General features: G+C 45.7%; 1 long non-coding RNA gene across 2 annotated transcripts in view; it reads left to right on the plus strand.

Annotated features, from left to right (window-relative positions):
* Positions 1 to 216: 216 nt before the first annotated feature.
* LOC137543858 (uncharacterized) overlaps positions 217 to 6,161 on the plus strand; it is a 41,211-nt gene continuing 35,266 nt past the window's right edge. For both annotated transcript variants that reach the window (XR_011025651.1, XR_011025650.1), the window contains exon 1: positions 217 to 488. This is a non-coding gene — a long non-coding RNA (uncharacterized lncRNA). The remainder of the gene's footprint in view (positions 489 to 6,161) is intronic.

Below are 6,161 nucleotides of genomic sequence, written 5' to 3' on the forward strand. Positions count from 1 at the left end.
GCTCCCTTCCATAGCTCCTCACAGAGATCCAGCTCTAACTGCCGCACAGATTAGAAATAATTGCACCACAGCATCACCAAGCTCCACCCTCCCAACTGTCATTCTCACGTCACCTGCCTCTTCTAGCAGCTTCTAGGAATCATACCAGTCCACTGCCTAGGCAACCTGCAGAACTGTGTTTTTTCAGTTATTTCTTGTAACAGTTTCCTACATCAGCCTCCCAGCCGTCTGAACTGAGTAGTATGAATGAATTCAGGTCCACAGACTACCAGTTCTACCCCAGAGCCACCGACACCAGCTAGGAGGAAGAATTCAGAGAGCTGTGAGATCCATTTGGGCATTTATGAACAGAGTGTTCAGCTGCTGCCGACCGGCCCCATCTAAACGACGGAATGGGTCCTCCCAACCTGATAGGTGTGGTCCAGCAGCACCGGAGGAATATCAAACACCTGATATTCCATTACATGTGGAGGAAGAGGCAGTAGCAGGTAACCAATATATCATTACGTTGGCTTGCTCCCAACATAATTTTCTTAGAGTTCAGCTGGGTCTTTTTATTAGCACCCCCCCTCTCCCCCCATTTTCTCTACAGTTTTACGGACACAAGCACCAAACTTTCCACACTTACTCATCTTATAGCAAAGTACGTAGCTTGTGCTTTAATAAGTGATCCAACCAAATGCACCACTGCGGGTGACCCCCGAAAACCCCTTTTTTGCCATTGACTTTGACAGGGAAAAATTTCAAATCGCTGCCACACTCCCCAAGCTCGGACCATGTATTGTTGGGCTCTCCCCGGCGCTGGCCACTCTTGGGGGGGGTCACCTGTGTCACCCAGCCTCCACCTCTGGGGTGCCACTGTGGTTCCCAGGCAGTGAGAGAGCCTGGGACCCCGAGGTCCCCCTGGTTGTATGGGGGCATTGGGAAGCCTCCCCGTGGCGCTCCTGGATAGTGCTAATGTAGCATGAACTAATTCCCGCAGGGCGACCGCTTTGCGGTTTTGGTTTTTTGACCCTGCATAGCTTGGCATGCTAAAGCAAATGCATATTTGCATGAGCATTGCCTCATGAATAGCCATTTAGGCCAGATTTGCAAAGCCAGACTTGCTAGGGTTAAACTTGGTGTTTGAGCACGCATAATTTTTCTCAGGGAAAGCATTTTGTGCAGTTGTATCCTTTGGAGGCAGGTGGTGGATGGCTTGCTCTGGTGGTGTGAGCCCTGGAGTGAGTTGTCTTGAGTTGTCTGTGCCTGTCCCCCCCCCCCCTCTGGAGTGCTGTATGTGAGCCAGCCCTGAGCTCTAAAGCTTGGGGTGACCCATGCTTCACTCCTTTCTCATGTGGTGCCCCACAAGTTAATGCACACGTAGCAGAACGCAATGGACGTTAAGGTAAGTGCCCGTTTTTAATATTGGGAGGTGGGTGCGGACGGCTGTCCCCTGCGCTGGCCATGCTTGGGGGGGTCACATGTGCCACCCAGCCTCCCGCTCCGGGGTGCAGCTGTGGTTCCCAGGCAGTGAGAGAGCCTGGGACCCCGCGGTCTCCCCGGTTGTATGGGGGCATTGGGAAGCCTCCCCGTGGCGCTCCTGGATAGTGCTAATGTAGCATGAACTAAATCCCGCAGGGCGACCGCTTTGCAGTATTGGTTTTTTGACCCTGCATAGTTTGGCATTCGAAAGCAAATGCATATTTGCAGCATGAGCATTGCCTCATGAATAGCCAATTAGGCCAGATTTGCAAAGCCAGACTTGATAGGGTTAAACTTGGTGTTTGAGCACGAATACATTTTATCATGGAAAGCAATATAGCATTTCGTTGGCTTGCTGCCAACATAATTTTCTTCGCATTCAGCTGGGTCTTTTTATTAGCACCCCCCCCCCCCCCCCATTTTCTATACACTACTCCTTCTACACTTTTACGGGCACAAGCACCAAACCTTCCACACTTACTCATCTTATAGCATAGTACGTAGCTTGTGCTTTAATAAGTGATCCCACCAACCACACCCCTGCATGTGACCACCGAAGACCCCTTTTTTGCCATTGACTTTGACAGGGAAAAATGTATTTCAAATCACTGCCACACTGCACAAGTTCAGACCATGTATTGTTGGTGTCACCGTGGATAAAAATATGAACTTTGGGGGGACACCTGTAAGTGGGCAGAGCAAGCAAAGGCCAATTATTTTTTGCAGCTTTCTCTATGCTACTCCTCCCATAGTTTTAGGAGATCGGTTGTGAAAGTTTGCACACCTGTTCGGCTCATACCGAAATAGGTTGCTTGTGCTCTATTAAGCAATCCCACCCTCCGTGCTCCTGTGGTGGCCCCCTTCCCCCCCTCCCCGAAAACCCAATTTTTTCCCATAGACTTTCATTGGAAAATGTGAAACTTTTGATTTTTATTGTAAAAGTTTTCTCAGCTTAAACATACATACATAAAAACATAGCAAATAAATAAATAAATAAAGTATGCATAATCTTATCAAAGTAAATCATCTTAATCAAGGGAAAAACATAAGTTCATATGTCTTCTGCATAAAGAACAAAAGTATAATACATAAACTTGCATCAAGAGATCTCAAAGAACATTAGCATATAACAACATCTGAACCAAAACCAGGGGGATTACCCAACCATACTACCATTCATAAAAACAAGACATGACACCATGAACCGTCACCAAGACAATGTGCAAGAACAACACCTACAATACAACATACTCACTTAAGCCCCCCCCCCCCCCGAAAAAAACCCATTAACATCTATACCACATTCATACAAACCCTAAACACTGAACAAACATATAGTACACAACTCCGCAATACAAAACTTATCAAAAACTAACGAGACAAAAAAAAAAAAAAAACTACATAAAAGTCAACTGGAAGAAACTCCTGTCTGCAGCCAATCATCAAAAATATATGAAGAAAAATATCAAAATCTAATAGTGAAAAGTTGAGAGATAGCAAGCTCACCCAAAGAAGAGGTTTTCACTGGTTCAAGGAGGCTTGATGTTCTGCCATGCTAGAACCCAAGTTCCTCTCCCCAGTTTGCCCCTCTCCAACCCCCGAATTTTCCCCACCTCACCCAGAATATTCTGTGCCACCAAATGGACAGGTAGGATTTTCTGCCTAATCGCTACATCACAACGTGCAAGCCAAGTGTGCTGTCTAACCACTAAACTAGCTATATATAGTTAAGTGCACAAATTAAAGCCTCGGGCGGCGTGGTTTGAACGCTCCATATGCCCACTCAGCATAACACAGACGCCTCAGGAAAGGGATTTTTAGAGCCCGACCCACCTCTTTGTACATGTCTAGGTTAAAGGGACACTCCATCAGAAAGTGATCCATGGGCTCCTCAACGCCATTACACTCCTCCCGAGGACACACACGGTCTGCCACTCTCATGAACTTCATGTTACCTCTAACATAGAGTTTTCCGTGGAAAGAAAGCCAAGCAATGTCCCTCAATTTGTTTGGAATATGCGGTGAATTCATTAAACGCAATCCCTCCTCCATCATTGTGCTTGGGCAATCTCTCAAGGAAAGTGAGTCATGAAAATAGGAATCAATCACCCAGTCTGTGAGGACTGTGAGGACTCGCCTCTCAACCGATCTGACATCTTCCACACTCAATCCCCACTGCCTTAGTTTCTTCAAACACAGAGCAACATAAACCGGAAGATAGCCATCGCGAGTCCTCAGACTTTTCACTGAGCCACTGCTCTCTCATCTCGTGAGAAAAGGTTTGTACCAGATGCAGAAAAGGCTTACCCAATCAGGCGGGTCCTCTGAAAGCATATTACCAATATTGTATTTAATGAAAATCAGAGTGAAGAAAACTACTGGGTTGACCATTCCTAAGCCACCCTCCTGCCTGGTTTTGTAATTTATGTTTCTGCATATTGGGTTCAATTTATTCTTCCAGAGCATCTGAAAGAATAAAGAGTAGATCTTCGTATACAGAGATTCTGGCAAGATTGCAACATAACTGACATATAACATTTCTGGAATCAGGTAAGTTTTGATCAAATCTATCCTTTCCCTCAGGGTTAAATTCCAACCCTTCCAACAAGTCACCTTTGTGTTGACATCTTCAAGTCTACATGCCCACATGTGATGCCAAGGATTTTGATTTTATCCTGGGGCACAGGAAAGGAGTCAGGAAGTACAAAGCTCTCTCCATTATTTCCCATCCAGAAATTTTCACTTTTGTCATGGTTGACTTTGGAATTGGATGCCAACGAGTACTTTGCAATCGCTGCAACCACTACCTCCACCTCTTCTGGCTCAGAGACTACAACAGTAACATCATCGGCATAGGCCACCACTTTCAAGGATGAGACACCAGGGATGCCCACCGGAACTCCACTGAGTGAACTGCCATCTAACCTTCTCACAAAGGGGTTGATCGTAAACACATACAGCAATGAGCTCAAGGGACAACTCTGACGGACCCCCGAGCTTACCTCAAAAGGTTGACCAACCCAACCATTAACAAGCATGAAACTTTCAGCCCCTTTGTATAACACACGGAGCCAATTAATGAAGCCACCCTGTAGACCATAGACACTGAGTAACCGCCACAGGTACTCATGATCGACTCGATCAAAAGCTTTGGACTGATCCAGCACCAGTAAATACTTTCCCCAACCTTCAGCCCTGCACCGCTCCAGGACCTCCCGAACAGCCACTAACACTGCTGAGAATGTGCCTTTACCCTGAACAGAGCAGTGCTGATGGTGAGAAAGCACACATGTTACCTGGGATAAGCGCCAGAATAAAATCTTAGCCAGAATGTTTCTGTCAATATTGAGAAGGCTGATGGGACGCCAATTCTCAATCATCTCAGGATCTTTACCCTTTGACAACAGAATCCCTGCTGATTGTCTCATGGAAGGTGGTAACTCTCCCTCAGCAAGATAATCTTTAAATACATCTGCCAATTGTGGTGCCAGGAATGATTTAAAAGCCTTATAAAATTTAGCCGTCAAAACCATCCGGGCCAGGGGTCTTTTTAGATGCAATGCTATCAATAGCAGTTGCTACTTCATCAGCAGTAATACCTCCTGTCAAATCTGTACCAGAAACATCTACATCTTCCAAACCTGGTGCGGAAGCCAAGAAGCTCTCCTTCCCTGTTTGATCAAGTGGTCTCTTCCTAAGCAGATCATCGTAAAAACTTCTAGCGATGGCCAAGATCTGTGACCTGGACTTTGCCACAGATCCCGAGGCATCCCTGAAACTACTGACCGCCTTAAGTCTTGTGCTTTGTTTGCAATTCTGATAAGGGTCAGGCGAGTGGTATTTTCCATGATCCCTTTCCAGAACCAAAGAAGACAACCGGTCATATTGCTGCTGCTTAAGCTGAGATTTTACCTCGGAAATCTCCCCCTGACTTCCACCTTCCGAAACATGGACTTCAAGCCTCTTTCTCAGTCGCTGGTAAGCAACATGTTTACTAATTTGTTTTTTTCTTGCTAGGCTCTTGAAAAGTCCAACCACACGCTTTTTGACCACTTCCCACTACTCAGACTTGCTGCTGAAACTGTCCAGGATGGTAACCTGTGTCTGAAAAAACTCCTCAACAGATTGTCTTATTGTTTCTTCCAACAGTAGTGACAAATTTAATCTCCAAATTCCCTTAACCCTGGGACTGGGAGGAGCATCAGAGATATTCAAATCTACCGACAGAATACAGTGATCAGAGAATTCTACCGCCTGCAACCGAGGGGTTGAAGTGACAGAACTCTCCTTAACAAAAAAAACTGTCTATTCTACTCCTATGACTACCACTACAAAAGGTGAACCCAGTGAGGTTTGGAGGGTGTCGAACGTGCACATCTACCAAACCAGCATCATTAACTGCGCTAACTAAGAAATTACTGTCACTGCTCAATCGAGTCATGGTACCTGCCCTGTCCATAAGCCTAACCACGGTGTTAAAGTCACCACCGAAAACTACAGATTGAGCAGTAAAAATGAAAGGCTTGATCATTCTAAAGATATTCTTCCTCCTCCATATAGAGTGTGGACCGTAGATGTTAATCAGCCTGAGATTTTGTCCCTTCAGAATGATGTCCAAAAAATTAAAAAGACTGCTATTCTCACAGATTTGATGTCATGGACCTCAAATATTGCAAATGTTGTCACTGGGGGTTTCC

Source organism: Hyperolius riggenbachi, chromosome 2 (genome assembly GCF_040937935.1).
Source record: "Hyperolius riggenbachi isolate aHypRig1 chromosome 2, aHypRig1.pri, whole genome shotgun sequence".
Lineage (NCBI taxonomy): Eukaryota > Metazoa > Chordata > Amphibia > Anura > Hyperoliidae > Hyperolius > Hyperolius riggenbachi.